Source organism: Peromyscus maniculatus, chromosome 9 (genome assembly GCF_049852395.1).
Source record: "Peromyscus maniculatus bairdii isolate BWxNUB_F1_BW_parent chromosome 9, HU_Pman_BW_mat_3.1, whole genome shotgun sequence".
In the NCBI taxonomy this organism is placed as follows: domain Eukaryota; kingdom Metazoa; phylum Chordata; class Mammalia; order Rodentia; family Cricetidae; genus Peromyscus; species Peromyscus maniculatus.
The window spans coordinates 34,037,736-34,059,016 of NC_134860.1; the positions used below are offsets into that span (position 1 = coordinate 34,037,736).

The 21,281-nt window shown below is 53.6% G+C and overlaps 1 protein-coding gene across 6 annotated transcripts in view; it reads right to left on the reverse strand.

Moving 5' to 3' along the window:
* Positions 1-21,281, reverse strand: part of Zmiz1 (zinc finger MIZ-type containing 1) — a 204,935-nt gene that overhangs the window by 55,176 nt on the left and 128,478 nt on the right. The window contains exon 1 of one of the 6 annotated variants that reach the window (XM_016009884.3): positions 7,516-7,654. The exons of 4 other annotated variants lie outside the window; for them this stretch is intronic. The gene's annotated coding sequence lies outside the window, so the exon portion shown is untranslated. Of the gene's footprint in view, positions 1-6,758; positions 6,894-7,515; positions 7,655-21,281 lie in introns of those variants that run through there. One more of the 6 variants, XM_042284587.2, reaches the window with a different exon arrangement.

Sequence of the window (21,281 nt, forward strand, 5' to 3'; positions counted from 1 at the left end):
TGTCCAGGAATGGTGGCCCTTCAGAAGGAAGGGATGGGCACTTCTACAAGGCACAGGCAAGACTCTGCTCGCAGAACACAATAGGAAACTGAGTTCCAGAGAAGGCTGTGGGCGAGGCAGGTCGAGAAAGAACTCCATTTTCAGGTGTGGGAACAGCTGATTTGAGTCAAGCTGTCATTTCCTGGGCAGCTACTATATTCCAGACACAGAGCTAAGTGGTCCACAGCCCCATGAGCCCTCTGCAACCTGCCAGGCAGGCTGCACAGCTGTTTTATTGATCAGAAAACAAGCTTGATGTTAAGTGACTTACCCAAAGTCACCCAGGAAACTACAGATGTGGGTTTCATAATTACTTTTCAACATGATTTGGGAATACCCCGGGTGACCCTGTTTTAAAAGACTTGTACTCGGCAGGGTGGTGGGGCAGGCCAGCTCTATCTTGTGAGTATGAGGCTCCCTGCAGACCCTACCTCCCACGGACCTTGTAGACATCTTCAAGAGCCTTCAGTGACTCATAGGCATCACAGAGCCCAAAAGAACTTCCTGCCTTTCTGAGTTGTGGCCATACCATTTAGTATGGTGCCTACCAAGAACTTCATATAGTGAGACTGAGGAACTGAAAACTCAAAAATTATCTAATTTTAACTAGTACATTTAAATAAGTACATGTGCTGAGCATGGTGGCTCATGCCTGAGGCCAGCCTAGGCTAGAAAGTAAGATACTGTCTCAGAAAAATAATACCCCAATAAACAACAACAATACAACAAACCACAACTAAATAAGCACAGTCAGCTACTGATAACTACGTGGAGTTGTGTAATAAATCTTGGCAGGCAAGGACCCCAAGAAAGCCAAAGACTCCTTACATTGTATACCACATAGTTATCTTGGCACCCCGAGCTCAGGTCAAGGACCCAAGTATATGTGCCTATGTGCTCTGTACACAGTGAGTCTACTCATTTTCTTTTGTTTTGTTTTTAGACAGGGCCTTGTACCTAGACTAACATCAAACTCATGGCAATCCCCTTGCCTCTGCAGGGTTTCAGACCTCTCATTTATTCCCCGGATGACCATTTCTGTCATCACGGGCCTGTGCCCTGGGCTGGTCATGTAACACATTTACGAGGCACCCAGCATTGACATTGCTCACACATAACTTGTCTCCCCTCGCAGTCAAGCAAGGTGACACCCTGTGGGGATGTGATCACAGGCTGGCATGTCTAACCTTTTGACACTGTGACACAACACTGTCATTAGAAAGCTTTCACTTGAAAACTGTATAACCTAATCGCACACTCAAAAAAAAAAAAAAAAAAAAAAAAACCAAAATCTCTCGGAATGTTTCCAGTAAGTAGTGTTTTGGGTTGGGCTGTCTCCATTCCATTGCTCTTCTCAGCTGCCTGTGCTGCATGCGGCTGTGTGTGCTGGGGGCCAGAGGCAGCTTCCTGGGTGGTGGCATTTGAGCTGGGCCTAGACCCAGCAGAACTGAGGAGATGAAAGAGGATTCCAGCTCTGGCCTGATCTTTGCAGGGTAGGTGTCAAGTGTTACCCTGTATCCCGGGGATCTGGCCCTTTACTTACTATGTGTCAATTACCAATACACAGAAGCCAACCGCAGCAGCTTAGCTTGTGAGGTAAGGCCATGGGTTCAACTTCCAGCATTGAAGAGAAGAAAAAGGAATGAAGGAGTGTGTGTGGGGGAGTGAGAGGGGGGAAAGAGGAAGAGAAGGAACAAGGAAGGAATTAAAGGAGGAAGGAAAGGGAGGGGAAAGGAAGAAAGGGAGGTAGAAGGAAAGAAAAGCAGGCAGGCCCTGGGGGCTGCTTCCTTCCTCTTTGAAAGATGCCCCTCCCATTTTTTTCAAAATCCTCCCAAGGATAAGTAGGGATGGAAGGCGAAGTTACAGAATGTTCTCTGTACACTGTGATTCCACTAATCAGATGACAGGCTCTGGAGACAGACGAGGTCCTATAAATCATGAGGTGCCTCAGGCTCTGACCCTAGGGATCACTGCCTGGGCCACAAAGGGTGCGAAAAGCCCTGGGAGCTTCTCCTTTACCTATCCCCTGCAGTCCCAACCACCAGGAAATGCCCTCACTGCATTAGAACTTCCCAGTCCTGCCTGGAACCTACAGGGGGCTGCATGTCTACAAACAGGACCTATATTCTCTCCCCCTACAACCCCAGAGTGCAGAGAGCTGCCTGGAGAGATCTGGACAAGTTCCAGCAAGTTCCCAAAGCTCTGGGGGAGGCAGAGTGCTGCTTTTGACACCACCCCCCCCCCATGACAACTGTAAAACAGGAGCCCCGTGACCAGAGAGGGCTTTCACTTTGTCAGCAGAAGCAAGGGCATTCCCACTGCAAGATGCTAACCTCCCCTCTTCCAAGCAAACTCTCTTCTGGCCTGCAGCTCAGCAGCAACCTTGCTTCTGGAAACTGCACTTCCAGGGCCCTCTGGCTCCCCAACTGCACTAGAAGAACCCCGTGCTCTGGCTGAGAGCTTCAGCAATGAACCACCTAGCCTCCACCAGAGGCTCTGGTCCACCCACCTCTTTTCTCCTCCAGCGCCACACCAGGCTACGCTCGCCCACATGACATTACTATCCCACTCACTCCCTCACTTCTGGGAAACTTAAGACCGATCCAGTCCCAAAGTCACCACTGCCTCCTCCCTTCCACAGCTCCAGCGCACTGACATGACAGAGCAGTCCTACCGGAAGCCTCAGCCCCACCCCCACCCCAAGGTGACTTGTCAAAGGTCACACACTAATGTCCACACCACACTACAGACACTATTGTTGGGAGGCTGGGCCTGAGGAACTGTGTTATCCTGAACAGCGTCTGAAGTATGTGGGGGAGCTCATCCAGCAAAAAGCAATCATGGAGGGGCCCCAGGCTCAGAGGCAGGGCTGTCCTGGAAAAAGCCTCCCACCCCCTAACTCCCAGTTCTTCATGCACCAAATACAGGCATCACTGGCTGTTGCTATAGGCTAGCCCCTCCAGCACCCCCCCCCCGCCCCCCCCCCCCCCCCCCCCCGCAGCCCAGGCAGGTCTGTAGAAAACCCACAGGATTAGAAGGTTCCCAGATGGCTCTGGAGAAGCCCAGAGTGGGCTCTTGGTAGAAGTCAGGGCCACAGTTGGGCTACTGTGAGAAGAAAACAACCTGAACTCCTTGAACTGCCTGGGTGACCATGGGTGGACAAGCCCAGTCCCCGGATCCACACATAACTGCTGACAGGCAGGGCTTGGCTCCATGAATCCCCTCGGAGGGGTTCACATCCAGTGAGACTCTGAGGAAAAGGGACACTGTGGCAGCCTGTGGGGGTCTTGTTAATAGGGCTGCAACCTGAGAGTGCAAACAAAGCCCTGCTCATCCTTCATATTCCCCTAGATGGATCTGGAAGACTCCCTTCCAGGTGTGCAGAAAGCCACCCCTTCAGCTAGTCCAGGGCCTGAGGAGGCAGAAATACCTACTGCGGGCAGGTGGGAGGCTCGGGACATTGGGACAAGGCTGCCGGCCACCAACTTTGCCTGACTGGTGCAAGAAAGCAAGCATCAGGACTCAGCTTAGCTGTTAGCTTCCGGCTCTCAGTGAGCGACCCATTGAAGACCAGGTAAGGGAGGACCCTTACTCCATCCCAGGTCTGTCCTGCTGTGACCTTGGTCCCTTGTCCCTGGGCAGTGGCTGCTGTCTTGTCCTTCCCAGCCTAGAGGTACTGCTTAGGAGTTCCCTGGGAAGCTGGATATGCTTGGAGGGTGGGGGCCTTGTTTTTCCCTGAGCATGCTCCCCTGGGAGGCAGCTGCTGTTTGAAGGCCCTGGAGAGTTTCCCAGGCAGCTGAGGCTTCTGGAGAGTGCCAGGGCAAGCAGAGCCCAGTGGGTATGCTGTGATACCAGGGGTAGTAGGCCCCGGGTGGAGGAGAGCAAGGGGCAATGCTGGCCCATTTGCTAGCTGTCCAGACTTCCCTTTCTCTGGGACACTTCTTTTCTTCTTTCTCTGGGGTGCCTCCAAGCAGCTGGGCTACTTGCCCAGTGATGAGTCCCTTCCCTTGTGGAGGAGTTGGCCTCTCCTGAGGGACCAAAGCCACATCCAGCAAGGTAAACACCTCCCGGGCTCAGGGTACCTTTCCCTCTCCTTCCAGCTCTGCCAGCTCAGAACTGCCTGTTCCGAGGATTGCCTGATTGATAGATGACTTCACAGAGCCTGACGCCTTGCCGGCACCATGACAGTCCTCAGGGAGGTCTGAGGATGCTCCTGGGACTGCTGCCCATCTGTGCCCCCTGGCTGACCTCTATTACACAGCAGAGTGCTGTCTACCAGGGCTCACACCCTCCAGCAGAATTTAACCCCAGTGTTAATTGGGAGCACTGGCTAGCCTATGCCTGCCCCACACAGGGGCCATGATGATGACTCAAAATGTTAAGAACATGGAAAGGTCTATCTAATCAGGCTTGCACTGACTGTCACAAGGTGGGCTCATCTTAAGTTTTCTAAGTCCCCACCCAGCGCTGAGCCGGGAACTTTCTGCCACTAGGAAGCCGTTTTATAATCCAAGCTGTCCAGTAAAGTGGCCACACTAGCCTGTGTGGCTATCGAACATCTGAAATGAAGCTAGTCCCAATAAGAAAATGACTTGAGCTAGCTCATTTGATATGGTGCCTGTATGGTTGGTGTGCACGAAACACTGAGTTAAGTACTGGTGATAACTCAGACTGGGCTTGGTGACACACAGAACACCCAGGAGGAAAACAGAATTAAGCAAATATCACTTTTATTCTTAAACCAGTTTAAATGTATAAGCAGCCATATGTGGTTAGCGCGGCCACCATATTGGATGGTAGTTTTTCCACTGAGCTCAGCAGCCATCCCTCATGGCGGTGACCTAGCAAAGGCCACGCAGGAAGACCTGAGGCAGGACTCTGGTTAACTAGGAACAGGGCTCTCCGTCTGAGCACCTAAGCTCAGCCTAGTGACTCATCTTAGACCTCCTAGGATCTGAAAGCAGCTGGGTGTTCAGTAGGTGCAGACAGAGATCTGGACGTGCTCTTTGGATCCTGCTGTGGGCTCTGCACATTCATACAATTGCTGAGCAGTCACTGAGTCTCCATCTACTCATTGCCAAGCACTGTGGTGGGCAGTGGGGTGCAAGGGACCCATGGTTCTTGTCTTTAAGAAGCTTCATCACAGAGTCAAGAGTCAAGGCATTGCTCCAGCAGAAGTCCTGCCGGGTTTCCTCCACTCCCTGCTGGGCTGGGCTGGGCACATTATTTTCCCATAGTCGATATGGAACTTTCTCTGGAGTGCATGGGGCTGTGTGTGTGTGGGGAGCTCTCATGGCTGAGGGAGGCTGTGCATGGGAGAACAAGAGCAAGCAGCATTAGGAAGCAGGCCTCAAACTCTGTGCAGGCGGTTGCTTCCGGTACAGACTCAGATTCTCACCAAAGCTTTGCCGTTTGGTGGTTTCTCACTAAGGAAGTTTGGGGTAAAAATAGCCCTGAAGGGACTCGATTCCAGCTACTTACAGGGTAGTCACTGCCTGGTGAAGATATAAAAAAAGGAGGAACAGACTTACTATAAGCCATATAGACCTTAAATCTCAATACACTGCACATCTGGATCCAGAGCCTCTGAAATGGAGAAGTCTCTCTCCACACCATCCAAGTTTCCTGGTGACATGGCCTTGTTCAATCCTTGGCCCGATTTCTGGCCCACTCTCAAGGATAGGCTGTTGAGAAACACTGGTACCAACACTCTGGCAGCTGCCTCACAAAACCTCCCTCTCAGAAGAACCACCTGCTATGTCCAGGCCCATTGGCAGTTAAGCCTGATGGTCAAGGGCAGGGTACTGTGGCCTCACTGTAGGATCTGATGCTCTTCTGAAGCCCATCCAAGGAATACCGTCTGCCCTCCCAATCTTACTGCTGCTGGCTTCCAGGCCAACTAGGAACTGGGACTTATCTGTGTCCTGGGCACCAACACTAATGCCATATGCTAGGGACCTCTGGCAGCTGCTTCTCAGTCCCTGCAGTGTTCTGAGAAACCTCTCTGCAAGGTCTTCAGGGCCTGATGCCAGCCACCCCTACCCACCACAGACAGGTCCCTCCTGGGCCTCTAGTGCAGACGAATCCTTCTCCACCTCCTCTACCAGCAGCAGCAGCAGCAGCAGCAGCAGCAGCAGCAGCAGCAGCAGCAGCAGCAATCTTTCCAGCAAACACTTGTCAGAAGTCTGCTGTTCACCCATCACTTCTGGGAAGGGAGCGCTACAGCTGTCTACAGCATCAAGGATTCATTCTGACAAAGGAGTAGCTAGCTCTAAGTTAAAATCGTTAGCCACTGCCTCCACCAAAGGCTTCTGGACTAATTCTTATTTTTGTAAAGGGAACCTACCAGGGATGGAGCCTTGTAAAATGTCTGCTGAAGAACCAACACTTCACCTTTAGGACAGAAGCGTGGGGAGCACACTTTCTGGTCCCCCACCTACCCTCTCATCCGGAGGAGGAACCAAGGTCTCCTCTGTGGGTGCACAAAATGGGCCTTGTGCACGCTGAAGCCACTCTCATGGCCAAGCCTCAGGCTGACACCATGCAGCACACGGTGCTACCCACAATGCACCGGCTCTCCTCTGTCACACACACACACACACACACACACACACACACACACACACACACACACACACGCACACTCACCCCCGCTCCCGAAGGGAGCCGGGGCCCGGCCCGCGGGCGCCCAGCGCCGACCCCTCCAGCCCCACACTCACCTAGAAGTTGCACAGTCCGCGGTCCCGCCCTGGCGCCCCGGGAGGCTGGAGCCCGGCCCGCGGCAGCGACCGCAGTGAGCTACTCAGGGCAGGGATCAGCCGGCGCCGAACAAAGGCTGCGAGCAGGCAGCGGGCGCCGCCTGCATCCCCGCTCCGCGCCGGGGCGGCGGCGGCGGCGGCGGCCGCGCGGGGGCCCCCGGGTGGCTCCGGCGCCCGCTCGCTGCGCGCTGCCCGCTCCGAGGGCGCTCCGGCTCCCGCGCTCCCGCTCGCTGCCGCCCGCCACCGCCGCCGCTGTCCGGCTACCGCACCGCACACATCAATTATTCATCGCCCGTCTCCAGCTTCCCGGGCGAAGCCAATCACAGGCGGAGGCTCCGCTAATGGGGCCGCCGCCGCCGAGGAGGCAGCCAGCCGCGCGCCCGGGCGCAAGCGACAGCCCTCCGGGGACGGGGATGGGGACCGGGGGCGCGCGGGGGGCGGGGGCGCACGGGGCGCGCAGGAGAAACTTCCCACGGCCCGCCGCGCTGCGCCGCGCTCCCGGACCCCCGCAGGCGTGACCACCCAGCCTGCGTGCCGCCGCGTGGGGCCGGGGGCTCGGGGGAAGCCGGGCGCGCCGCGGCGGGGGTGGGGGGGAGGGGAGGGAGGAGGAGCGCGGGAGGACGATGAAAGGCGAGCGGCCCTGCCTTGGCGTCTCGGGGGAGCCCTCCCCGCCCCGCGAGCCTCGCGCCCGCACCCCCGCCCCGCAGCCCGCACTCACTCGCGTGCGCAGCCCGCCGGCCCAGCCACTTCACTGCGAGGGAGCGCTAGTGACTGGGGATCGGAGGCAGCTCACATTTCAAACTTGCACGCAGGGGTGGTGCTGGTGCACGCCGCCGCCTGAGCGAACGCACGACCCGACGAGTGGCGCTCCAGCCTCCGGGCGGGGGCGGCGACCGGGCCCCTCTCCCTCCCCCGCCTTCGCAATTAATTGGAAGCAACACTTGTGCGAGTAGGGCTCCTGGAGCGCTGTCGCCGGAGGGGGCCTCCGGGAAGGCGCTGGCGGTGGATGACTTCGGGTGCCTCCCGCCCCCGCCGGAGAATCTTCCCAAGTGGTCATGCTAATGAGGGTCCGCGGCGGGGCCCGGGTGGCCTCTGCCAGGGGAAGGGGCGGGGCAGGCTGGGGACATCCAGTTGCAACCTGGGTTTAAAGGGTTTCTGAACGGGTTAGTAGGGGCGGAGAAGGTCTGCAGCTTGGCATTTTACTCCCCTGGCACAGGGGTCCCTGTCGCCCCTGGGATTCCCCGAAGGCGGGACTCAGGGTAGGGTGAAACTGGCGCACATAAGCTCTGGCTCCCCGACTTCGGGGAGTTCCTGTGCCGGGCAGCTGGCGGCGGGAGGGAAGCCGGGGGCGGCTGCTGTGCACAGCCCCGCCCCCGCTCCCGGAGCAGCCGCCTTCCTGACACAGCATCCTGTGGCGGCCGCGGCCTCTTCCTTCCAGCCAGTCAGTAGCAAGGGCTCCAGGCTTTCCGCAGACGCTTGCCCCTCCCACTTTGCCCCTCAGGCACCCCTGGAAACCCATTCGCTGCCCCGCCTAAAAGAGGTCAGCTCCCCTTCCTCCTCCGAGGGCTCTACCAACCTAGATCACTCACTAAGGAGAAACTGTTTTATAGCTCCCCCATCCCGTCCCGCCCACTAGCCAGTGAAAGTTGTTTGAATGAGTTCCTAACTGCCCCAATTAAGAAAGTAGGAAAGGCCGGTCACTCACCCCCAAGAAAGGCAGCCAAAAAGCGGCTTTAAATTCTCTGCATTTGGACACTGATCTCACCAGCATGGGGAGACGACGCCCTTTGCCTTTGAGGGTCGTTCTTATGGCACAAGCCCCTTCAGTATGAGCTCTCGACTTGCTCCTAAACATTTCTGCTTGACTTGCTGCCCGCCACGGAAGGGGCAAGGCAGATCACTTATCTAGATATTATGCTCTTGCTCCTGTTTGACACAGATCGTTAGCAGGCTCTAATCCCACCCACTGCCACTTGAAATATCACTTTCGGGATGGCATTTGGAAATGCAGTTGTCATGGGCTTTTCCTTCCCAGGAGCTGGTTAAATGGATTAATTCCTACTTCATAACTGGCTTTCTTTTCTTTCTTTCCTTTTCTTTTTTTCTTTCTTTCTTTTTCTTTTTCTTTTTTTTTTTTGCACAAGAACCAGCTTCTGCAAGTGAGATGAATTGGCATCTCCTTCCTGGAGGGCCAACCTCGGGGCAGTGGGGAGGTGGACTTCTCTCTGCTGTGCACACATTTCAGGTGGGGCTCACTTGCATCTCCTCCTGTGTTCTCATGGTTTCTTTGGGGACATTCATTTGTTCACTGGGATATTTACTGAGACCCTACCCCTCCACACAGCCCCACAGAGATTTGGGGCTCCAAGAAGTTAGGTGAAGACTCTCTTCCCATCGTTTCCACTGCTCAGCATAGCCAGCAGGTAGGGCAGGACACTTTGGCCCTCACTGCACAAACAAGCATGGAGACACACATTCCTAAGACCTACTTTCTTTCTGGTATTAGGCTGACTTAGTCTTAATTAACCAGAATCCAAACACTAAAGCCCCTAAATAAGCAGGACCCCCCCCACCCGCCCGCCCAAAGTTTTGTACAATGTCAGTTTACAATCCTCAACTGATTCTTAGGGCCTTTTCGGCTACCAGCACTAACTTTAGAAAGATAACCCCATGGCAGGAGAGTTGGCTCAGAGGTTAAAGGCATCCACCGCTCTTGCAGTGGATCTGCATTCTGTTCTCAGCACCCACATGGCAGCTCCCAATCATCTGTCACTCCAGTTTTCGGGGCACTGGAGCCCTCTTCTGGCCTCTGAGAGCACCAGGCACACAAGTGGAATGCAGACATAGAAGCAGGCAAAAACACTCATACATAATATACACAGATAGAAATGAAACGCACATATTTTAAAGAAAGATCATTCCTGCAGTTGAGTGAGAATTCAGGCTGGAATTGAGCAAAGTTTACACCTTAGGGACAAGGATGTGGTGGTGACAATCCTCTAGAAACTATGACACAGCCCCCATTGTTCTGCCTCCAGGTCCTACCTTCTAGGGACCCACTTCAAAAGCATCAGAGTGGAGTCCAGAGAAAACAATTAATATTGCAAGGTTCAGGGTTTTCCAAGGTAACTCAAAGAGTAAATACTCTTCACTAGCATATTTACATAATTAAGAAAACAAATTGTTTTCAAGCACCCATTCATCAGTCCAAACTGGCCCTTTTCACTTGCTAATTTCTAGGCTCTCTGCTCCGGAATCAAGTCCCTCTCGGCCCTCTTAGTTAGCAGGCTCTTTTTAGGATTGCCGCTTGGAGTCTACAGAAATGCCGGTACTCCACACACTGTCTTTTGTAGAAGGGCTTTCCCCGACTCGCTCCAAGTTCCAGCCAGCTCCACATCTCTAACTTCCAAAGATTTGCTCAAAAGCCTGGGGCCCACGGCCGCTGCTCCACCCCCGGGCTTGCCTTGATAAGGATCTACAGCAAAGAGGCCGCAGACAAAGGCATCCTGCGACTCTACTCACAGGCGCTCAGCAGCTCTCTGAGTGACCTCGGCAAGTCGTCGTCCCCCCACCCCACCCCCCCTCCCGGCCCCGAGGGGAATGACTTGGGAGGAAGAAGAAAGAAAGAAGAAAGAAAGGGCAAGCTGTAGCCCCATGCTGTGGCTCCTTGATGAATGCCGGCCAGGCTCCAGAGCCCTGACGCCGGATCAATAGCGGGTGGCTTTTCTCGCGGGTGTCTGAACTCCTGCCGTGGGCCTTAGTGAAGAGGAGCCGCCAATAAATACAGTGCTGGGGCACGACTGGCTGGCTCCGGAGAGGGGGATGCTTTATGCTCTGGCGTGCCTGTCAGGCGGGAGCCCACCTCTGCAGGACCCGCTAGAGAGGAGGGGTGGGAAGGGAGGGTAATGAAGCCAGGATACCACTGCCCCAAGCTTGGGTCCAAGGAGAGACCTCCTCCAGCTCATCGATGAGGGGTTGGACTCCTGGAATCAGTTCCAGTAAGAAAAGTTACCCTACCTCGAATGCAAGTCACTCAGGGGTTAAAAATGGTTACAAGCTGGGTCACCTCCCATATATAGCTTGTGTGTGTGTGTGTGTGTGTGTGTGTGTGTGTGTGTGTGTGTGTGCGCGCGCGCAGGGGGTGGGGGTGGGGGTGGGGGTGGGGGGTGGCCTAGGGACCCAAAGGCCACCAGGAAGTTAGGAAGGCAGGCAGGCAGGCCTGTCATGCACAAGCCAAACTCAGAAGACCAGGAGAGGCAGAATTGCTGCCATGATGTGGCTCAGATTCTGGGCACTGGGTTCTGAGCCCCATAGAGATGGAGTGGATCTCTAACTCAGGCAGTTTGCTGATTCAGCAGGACTGAAAAAGGATCCTGATGACAGGGAGATGCCACTTTTGGGGGCTCAGACACTCAGTGGCAAGGTAGGTGTGAGTACCTTGAGAAGCAGGGAGAAGATCAAGGGGACGGGGAGGGGGGGTGGGGGGAGTGGCCACAGAAAGGAGTGTTGCTCTGAAGTACCCATACAGAGAATGGGTCACAGGGCACCAGTCACACAGACAGCTAAGTTAACTAAGGATCCAAAGACAGCATTGAGTGTGAGTCACCTTCTGGCCTCTGCCTCTAGGAGCCACCACTTCTGGGGCTTCTGTCTCCTTTTGCATGGTCAGGACACAGAGAACACATCCTGCACGACACTGTTTCCTCTGCCATTCTCCCACCCCAGTCCTGGCAAGCCCTTCTTAATCTTGAAGAAGGAAGGCACAGGTAAGGTTTGGCTCGTGGCCAGCTCGGGTGTTGCCACAAGAGCCTAGAAGCTCGCCTACACCAGGGACACAGTGCAGGGCCACCAGGCTGAGTTCCCCTCTATTCCTACTAACCCCTGGACATTGAATGCCTACTGGCTGCTCTGTAGGTTCTAGTACTTTCCGAGCATCGACACACAGCATCCTTACTACCCTTTTGGTCCGGGGTTATTATTTGCCACACAGAAGGCAAAAATTAGGGATAGGGAGGCCAGGCAAAGTTTGGAAAAATATCTAAGCTATTTGTATCTAAGCCCTGACACATCCTCTACATGCTGATACACATTATACTGTCTGACATGAGATGCCTAGACTCAGCATTGCCAGTGCCTACCTGGACCCCACGGCCAGAGCAGTGTATTGCATTGCTCCTAGCCCACCACATTACACATGAAGAGACAACTCAATGCTTTGTTTCTTTTTAAAATCCAGCACCTGTACACTTTATCTACTTGCTGTTGGCGGGGTCAGCTCCACCTGAGATGGGGTGGGAAGGAGACCTCATTATCCCCTCCTCCCATCGTAGTGTCCCTTGCCCCTTCCTGGAATCCCCCCTCCCCCCGCTCCCCAGCATGGCTCCTCATCCCAGACCCAGGCAGCTTTCTCAGAACCCTGCATTTGGCTTCTGCCCAAATCCTATAATCATTTCATTTTGAAAACAACACCAGCCCCTGCCCCTCACCTCCACTCAGCATGTCCGAGAAACCCTACAATTTCCAGGTTATTGGAAATCCGGGAAAGCTTCCTGCATGGCTGGCAGTAGCCGGGGGAGTGAAGTGGGGACGGACTCACGAGCTGGCTCAGAAAGGCCCTGCCTGTTCCCTACCTGCTCAGCTGGCAAGGGGACTAGATTCAGGCTCTATGCTTGTGAGGACCCCTCAACAGGACTGATGCTAATGGAGAGCCTGACAAGCAAGGGTGGGAGCTGACCCCAGGCCTGGAGTGGAAGCAGGGAGTGAGAGCTGCTGTGTTCTAGAACTCACTGAGGGACTCAGGAGGCAGAAGTTTGAGAACCAAGCACTGGACGAGACAGCTGGGCTTTCAGAGTCTACTGGACCTCTTCAGACAGGTGAGGACACCCAACAGCAGGTCCTAGTGAAGACCAAAGAAGACAATCGGGATAGATTGAGAAGTCATGGTGTGGCGGTGGAATGTACACCTCCCCAAATGTTGCAGTATTAGCTCCAGGACCTGAGAAGGAAATCCTACTTAGAAACAGTCTTGGGCTGAAGCGATGGCTTGGCCATTAAGGGTTAGGCTCACAACCAAAAATATAAGAAACAGAGTCTTTGCTGAAGATCAAGTTAAGATGAGGTCATGAGTGTGGGCCTTAGTCCAGCATGACTGGTGTCCTTGAGAAAAGGGGACATTTGGATACAAAAGGCAGACATGCATCCCCTCCTCAGGGAGGAGTAGGCAGGCTTCAGAGAACTACAGCAGCTTCAAAGCCCTGGCTAAGGAGCTTCAGCAGCTTGGAGGGAGCCCAGCACTGCCCCTTCCTAGGAGCTTGGCAAGGCCCATGCTTTGGTCTTGGGTCTTCTGGTCTGGACTCATTTCCTCCGACTGCCTCTGTGGACCCTGCTGCAGCCTCCAAACCCCCTTCCTGCTTCAGACAGCAGAGTTTCCAGGCACATCAGGACTCTGTCACCTCTTGCAGGCTCCCCTTCTCAGGGAGACCTTCCTCAGGCACGATGTCCCAAATCACAACCCTTCCTGCCTCAGCCTGAGATTCTTTCCTATCTTAGCTTTGCCACTCTGGTGTTTCAAGGACTTACTGTGTTGAATGCTGTCTCTCTGGCTAAAAAGGCAAGCTTTGTCAAGTGGGACTGCTGTCTAGTAGGAACTGTATTGACAGTACCTCAAATATGCCCTACAGATGCTTCCTAAGTATTCTCTATACATAAGAGACCTAGAACAGCTGCCTGAATTAATGAGGGAGTGAAGAAATGAATGAATATACAGCGACTAATCATAGGCTTCAGGGATCTGCATGTCCTGGCTACCCATGCCCGCCTATCCAGGGACTAGGTAGCCAGCCTACTGTCTGGCAGAACACAGGCTATTTCCTAGGGAGGAAATCTGTTTGGACAGGAAGCTTAGGCTGGCTAACAAAGGGGCCGGGAAGTGGTGGGTGCACACTGCCGCATGAGCCCAGCCTCTAAGGAATCTTTTCCCATTGATTTCTAGAGCTGCTTTTGAAGGGAGGGGGTACAGAGGCAGTTCAGATGTTCATGCCTCAGCAGTCCTGGGGTTTTATTGCTTCTCCCAGGACACAGCTTCAGATGGCTCCAGGCTTGAACCCACATAAGTTCTTTGGAGCTGGAAAAGCAATTTCCTTTCCGGTCATAGGAGTGTGTCTGTCAAGTCTGTTTGTCAGTCGTCTGTCTGTCTGTGAGGTTCAGAGAAGCACAGGGACTGCTTTCCATCACACAGCAAATCAGCAGCCAGGGGAAGTTCTTCAGCCCTAGCCCTATGAAGGGTGGGGACTTCCCGGGCATGGTGGTGACTGACTTGTCACCCAGATGTGTAGGTTGAGGGGGGTTGGGCAGGAACGACACAGGAACTCCTGTCCTGGTAGGCTTAGTTTCTGAAGGCCTTGCTTCTCAGGGTGCTAGAGAAGGGGGGAGTAGAGGTGAGTGGAATGGGGGAGCATGCCCTGACACCTCAGTGTTCTGAGAACTCTGTGGGCCCATGAGGTTTGCCAGGAATCTATTACCTGGTGCCTTCTCTCCCTCTTCTCCCTCTGTCCTGGCTGCCTGCTTCTTTCCCATGGTGGCTCAGGTGAGCCAGCAGCGTCTTCTTCTCCCCAGTGTGGTCCCAGATGTCCCCCACCTCCAGGGGCTCTGGACGTGAGCAGACAGGCCACGCAGGAATGTCTGTCTGGGGAAACTCTGAAGCTGGCTGCCAGGGCAGGGCAAGGTGTGGGAGGCCCAGTGTTGAAATCAGGATCCTTGGAGCTGAGCTCAGTGGAGCAGCACATGCCTTCCAGGGAGAAAGCTCTATAGGCCTGCCGGGGGACCAGGGAGAGGTCTTTCTCTGGGCCCCGGTTTCCTTTTACTACCAGGGAAGACAGCTAGTGTGGATTCTGTACCTCTCCTTCTGACAAGGGGCACTGGCTTCCCTAAGATGGCTGGGTAAGCCCTAAGAAGCAGCAACCCCATTGGGGTGTTCTTGCCCATCTCCTGGGAAGGTGGCACTGGGCCAGGCAAGAGACCCAGAATTCACATCTTTCTGTCAAGACCAAGAAGCCGCCTCTACAGTAACAGATACACAATGCTTCTTTGCCTTTCCATTTCTTGGAGCTTATTTATAAGGATCTAATTGTGTTAGACTAGGTGCTCCATCAAGGCAGGAGCCGTATCTGTTTTGTTCACTGCTGCATCCCTGATGATTTTGTGCCTGGACCACAACAGGTGCTCGAGAAATGTTTATTGAATGACTAATGGAGAATCACCAACCTATTAGCTTAGTGGTAGTATTTTCAGCTTTACCTCTTACTGTCTATATTCCACACTGTCCTATAAATAATATATATTATTTTTAGGCTTAAAAAACAATCAACTTTCATTTTAGAATTATTTAAAGACCTAATTTAAGTAAAAGTAAAAGACACCTCCCTCCCACCTCTCCCCAAAGTGTTTTATACCATATTCACAACCAATAACTTGGGTATCAAGTATGAAACAGCTTCTTGTCACTGACTGAGTTTCAGAGGCTTGGCATATTGGCTGACCCAGAGTGAGATGTGGCCAGTGGACATGGTGGAGATTTATCCTCTGTCCCTCCCAACACACCCTGCTTCCACCCAAGTAGACTCGAGTTCAAGTCTCTAAACTGTGTTTTCTGTCTCTGGCCCCAGCTCCCTCTTTACCTGCTAAGACTCCTAAAAGGCAAAGGTGGCCACAACACCCATTTTGTCCAAACAGTGACCTGGTTTCCTCCAGCTGCCCGGACCAAGTCCAAGGCTTAGCTTCTTAGATTAGCATTCATGACCTCAAATGATGTGGTCCTTGGCTTGGATGGCTCTAGTCCAAGGCTTGCTGTAGTGCTTGTGTGTATGGATCCTGGTTTGCCTACCTTATTGGTGCTACTGCTCTCCCTACATACCAGTCAACATGCTGGGCGGCAGCTGGGTGCCAACATGGAGTTGGGAAGAATTGGCCATGCAGGAGTGGCGGGAGTCAAGGGGCGTGAGTCCTTGTCCGTAGCCCTGACTGTCAAAGAAGCTTCATCTCTGGGCCACTGTGGTATGGGGACACTATGGTCTGAGTGCTGTGTCCCTCTAGAATTTGTGTGTTGAAATCTGCTATCTAATGAGACTATGAAGAGGTGGGGCCTTTGGGAGGTGGGGCGGTCACGAGGGTTGCACCCCCAGGAGGATGATTTCTCTGATGAAGAGGCTTGAGGGGGCCCTGTCACTCCTCTTCTGCCAGGAAAGGATGCAGGAAGAAGGTGCCAGCAGATACCAAGGGCCATCACCAGGCCCCTATCTGCTGGCGTTTGGATCTTGGACTTCCCAGCCTCTGTGCTTTGAGCTGTAAATTTCTGTTGTCTATAAATGACCCAGGCCCGGAGTGTTTTGCTACAGCAGGTTGCACACTGCCTGCTCTATGCTTCAGTTTACCCAGCTGGGATGTGCAGTGTGGCAGCCCTGGGATCTAAGCCATTGCTGCTGAATGCTCTGGAGCACAGACAGCCCACACCCACCTTGGGTTCTAGACAGACCTGGGAGCATGGTATGTAATTGAATTTGGCCTAATTAACTCATCGAGCTGAGGAGCAGCCATTACTGACAGAGCTCCGAGTGTCAGGGGTGGCTAGGAGTCAGGAGCCAAGAGAGAGCATCAGATCCTGTAGGATCCCACACCCTCAGATCCTTAACTCCTCAGATGCTAGGAGCTGGGTGGCACCGTTCCTGTCATACAAAAGAAGATGACTGAGGATCCAAGTGACACAGTTAAGAGATTGGAACCTGCATCCTTTGTAGCCAGGCCCCTGCACATGCCCTTCCTCACCCTCTTCTCAGGGCAGCTCTGCTCTTTGGGGCCTTCCAGCAAGGGTTACCTCCTCAGGCAAGCCTTTCTTTCTTTCTTTCTTTCTTTCTTTCTTTCTTTCTTTCTTTCTTTCTTTCTTTCTTTCTTTCTTTCTTTCTTTCTTTCTTTCTTTCTTTCTTTCTTTCCTTCCTTCCTTTTCTCTCTCTCTCTCTCTCTCTCTCTCTCTCTCTCTCTCTCTCTCTCTCTCTCTCTCTCTCTTTGGTTTTTCAAGACAGGGTTTCTCTGTGTAGTTTTGGCGCCTATCCTGGATCTCACTCTGTAGACCAGGCTGGCCTTGAATTCACAGAGCTCCTCCTGGCTGTGCCTCCCAAGTGCTGGGATTAAAGGTGTGTACCACCACCGTCCGGCTTCAGCCAAGCCTTTCTAAGTTCTCAGCCATGAGGTGCTTTCCCTGTCCTTTGTGGAGGTATCACTAGAGAGCTTGCTGTAGGGTGAGGATGGTGTTCACCTCACATACAGCGTTCACTGTGTCTAGCATACGGTCAGGCCCACAGGCCTGCAAGGTTGGGAGAGGCCCTGCTTCGAGGCTAAGAGCTAGGAGCTTCAGGTAGGAGCCCTCAACGTGAGGTGAGGAAGACAGGCTCAGGGTCCCACATTTGCCAAGAAAGAACTTCGTGGGTCTGGGCCTGGCCCCTAGCCTCAGTGCCCTTCCTGCTGCTGTGGTCAAGTAAAAGAACAGGCTAGCAAAGCTTCCAGAAGGAAAGGGTGTAGGGAAGAAGCTCAGGTCTGGTGAGACTGAGTGGGTGGTCCACTGGTCTGGGTCAGGAAGCAGCATCCCTACCCATTTCAGCCTCTGGTCATCCCCTAGACTTCCGGGCATCCTCCTTCCTCCTCCAGGGACTCAGGGGTACCGGGGTCTGAATTCTACTCCTGCTATTTGCTAGTGGCACGGGGAGGGGACTTGGGGGGGGGTCTCTAGCAAGGCACTCAGCTCCTTGAGTCCCAGATTAAGATTTCTGTGAGGAGCAAAGGAGAGGATGAGTGTGCCCTGATTGTCCAGGATCTACAGCATGATGAAGATTCAACACAATCCCGTTCCTTAACTGATGTCAGTGCATAGGCAGAGCAGCCCTATCTGAAGTGCCTGGCACCAGAAGTAACTCAGATTTCTGGGTTTAGGGGGTAGTAAAATATGTAAATATATACATATCCTGGAAAGGGGACCCAAGTCTAACACTAAATTAATTTCCAAATCACAAGCACCTTATGCAAACAGTCTGAAGGAAAATTTTAACAACACGGTGTACTTATTGTTAAAAATTTAATGACAGGGGCTTATACAGACCAGGCTAACCTCAGGATATAGCTGAGGATGATTTTGAATTCCTTATTTTCCCACCTCTATTGTTGGAGTGCTAGGAGGGCAGACATGTGCCACCGAGATTCATTTTACACAGTGCTGAGGTTCAAACCCAGGGCTTTGTGCATGTCAGGCAAAGATACTCTCCCAACCGAGCCACACCCCCAGCCCTGCTCTGTTTTGATTGTGACCGTCTCTGGGGTTGGGTGTGGAATTTTCCACCTAAGAGTATTCAACAGCCAGGCATGGCAGTGTTGACCTGTAATTCCAGCACCTAGAAAGTGGCCTCAGGAGGACCAGGAGGAGTTCAAGACTAGCCTGGGTTCTATGAGACCTTGCCTAAAAAAAAAAAAAAAAAAACCATGTGAAAAGCAAACAAAAAACCGCCTGGAAACACTTGGGATTGTTAGCCGTGGCAGGAAGAGCCATAGTGACAGGCACTATTTGGTGTCAGTCCAGCCCTATGAGGGTCAGGGATGCTGGGAAGATCACGCTCCACTCTGTGCTGGTCTCTTCTCAGATCTATAGGAGTTGGGCCAGTGATCTTCATGAACCGAACCCTCCGCACTCCGACACTCACTCACATCAGAGAGTAAGCAGGAAGCCCAGAGCCGACACTTCCGCTCATTAGGACATCTCTAGCAAGGCACTGCCCTCAGGCCTGACCTACTTATCACCCAGGACTCCGCTCTCACAAGGGATTCTTTTTAGCGGGTGGAGGCCAGTATCCTGTACCTGCTCTGTCCCAGTCAGTGGCAAGCAAAACACATCTTCTTCCTACAACATCCTGTTCTATCTTCCACACAAAAAGAAACCACCCTGGGAGGGAGGGGTCATAGCTCCGTTTCTTGACACATCAGAGGAGGTGCAGAGTGGTCACGCTGGCTGTCCAAAGCCACAGAGCGGCAAGTGCTGGAGGTGTGTGCCAATGGCGGGAGTGCTTAGTACGTTTGAGGCCCTGGGTTTGAACTTGAGCACCAGTAAATAATGTCACAACTCAAAAGCAGGCAGGTGGAGGACAGGCCTAGAGCAGCAGCCATGGCTATGAGGGTTTCCCCAGATGGACAGTCCCTGTCCCATCCTTGTTACTCAGATCATGTAAGTCCAATGCCTGCGCACTGGTCACAGAGAGCCAACCTTCAACCACACTGGACTGGTCAGGACACGGTGCTAGATCACAGATGGCTGACAGCAAGAGAACTATCCACTTCCTTGGAGAAACTGAAGTCTTGGCAGTGCCAGGAGGGCCATGTGCATGGCCCTCTGCTGCCCACTCACTGCACACGGATGCCCACTGTGGGGGCTGGTGTTCTGATCCCCAGCCCACTTCTGGGACCTTCAGCTGAGATGCCCACTTTGGCTTACCTGCCTAGGTAGGTGATAGCAGTCCCACATGGAGCTAAGGGAGCCCTTCCCTCCCAAGGGCGGAGCCTGGGACCATAAGTGTAAGATCTAACTGTGGTCCAATCAGGCCTCCAGTGCCCTGGGGCTCAGCATCCTGCTTCCATATTTAAAGGGGCAGCTACTCTGCTCTTCTTTTTCTCCATTTGGATTAGAAAAGCCAGACACAAGGTTCAGCCTCAGAAGTGGGGCACTCGAATGTCTTTCCAGGGATCACCAAGTTGCCTCTGTTCACACAAGGGCACATAAACAAGGGCCGGGCCACCCTCATGGAATTTTGCAGCTTTTCATCTGGCTTTCCCGTGACTAGAGCTGCACTAATCTCCTGCCTCTTCAGGGGACCTGCCTCTTCAGGGAAGGTAGGGTCTTCACCTTCTCTCCCAAACCTGTCTGCACAGATGCGCATCCTGGCCTCTGGGAGGAAGTGACTGCAAACATCTGGGGCACATCTGAGAGGGGATCAGGACCACGAAGAAACTTGAGGGGACAGGACTATATGTTAGCTATGTTCCTTCCATGGTGGTGGAGGCACTCAGGAAAGGACAGAGCTAAATGGCAGTGGCACCCTAGGGTTGTGCCTTAGCCAGAGGAACAAGATGTGATGGTGACTCCAAGGTGGAGCACAGCTGAGCCGGCAGGGCCAGGGCTATAGAGAGTTGAGGTCCCTGGGGACAGGGAAAGACAAAGAAGATGAGGAGAGCCGTGTGGGAGAGTGAGGAAGGGAAGAGGTAAAAAAAAAGGGAAATGGGGAATAAAAGAGGAAGCGGCATGGAGAGGAGGAAGGGAGGGAGGGAAGGGAAAGGTGGGGATTACCCAGAAAGAAGCCTCAGGCCCCCGGGAAATGGAATCTCCCCTGGCAACCCCAACATCAGAGCAGCACACCCTCAGGATGCCGTTGTCTGGTTCTGCCTTGACCTAGTCCCTCTCCAGCCATGTGACCCCGAGCATTGGACTTTACTCCTGTGACCCTCAGTTTCGTGTCCAGCGAAGGGAAGCATTCCATCGGGAGCTGCTGTGCTGGAAGGCAGAGGGCTGGGCTTCCCCACCCCCACAACTGTCTTGTCCCCCTTTGGCTCCAAGCTAGTCTGGGTTAGCTTCCTGTCAGATGGCCAGCAGGAGCTTCTACATGCCCCCTACTCTGTCCTACCTGGGCCATGTGGCTCTTCTGACATTGTGTTCCTCCTAAGCATGTCCCTGCCTGGTCCCAGTGTGTGAGCTCTTCGAGGGTGCAGACACTCTTGGGGCACACAGGTGCTCACGCTGCAGGGGTGAATTCAGCTTATTTTCGGCAGCGAGTTTCTGCTGACTCTAATTACGAGGCAGTCCGAAAGAAAGGCAGGCTCCTGGTAATTCCTGTTCCCTGCCAGAGACAACAGTGTCTCTTCATTCCAAACAGGTGAGACTGGGTCCTCTGGAATTCCCTGCAAGGAGTCCAGGCCCTGGGCAGTGTTCCCCAGCTGGCCAGCCTCAACAAGCCTCCATGTTCTGAGGAAGGTAATGAGGTATCTGTTAATGAGGAGCCATTGGCCAGGGCTTTCCTGTTCTTCAGCAAAGGCCTGACATTAGCCAAGGTGGGCCTCCTTCCTTTCAGCCACCTGCCTGGCCACCACCCTGTCCCCAGAGAGGGAATTATCACTATGCAGCGCTTCCCTGCAAAACACAAACACCTGGTTGCCTGGGCAGCACCTTGCCAGGGTGACAGGATCCAGATGGTCCCTCGAGAGATAGCGGGGTTGCCACGGAAACAGAATTGCTGCTGCTCTAGCTGAGAGACCTGGATTCTAGATGCACTGGACCCCAAGCTGAGAGAATTGAGGTGATTTTCATAGGGCTTTGCCAGTAGGCTTCCAACCTGGACCACAAAGCAAGAGTTTTTGATGCCACCTTCTGTGGCATACTTTTTCCTTAAAGTATGGGGCTGCAGA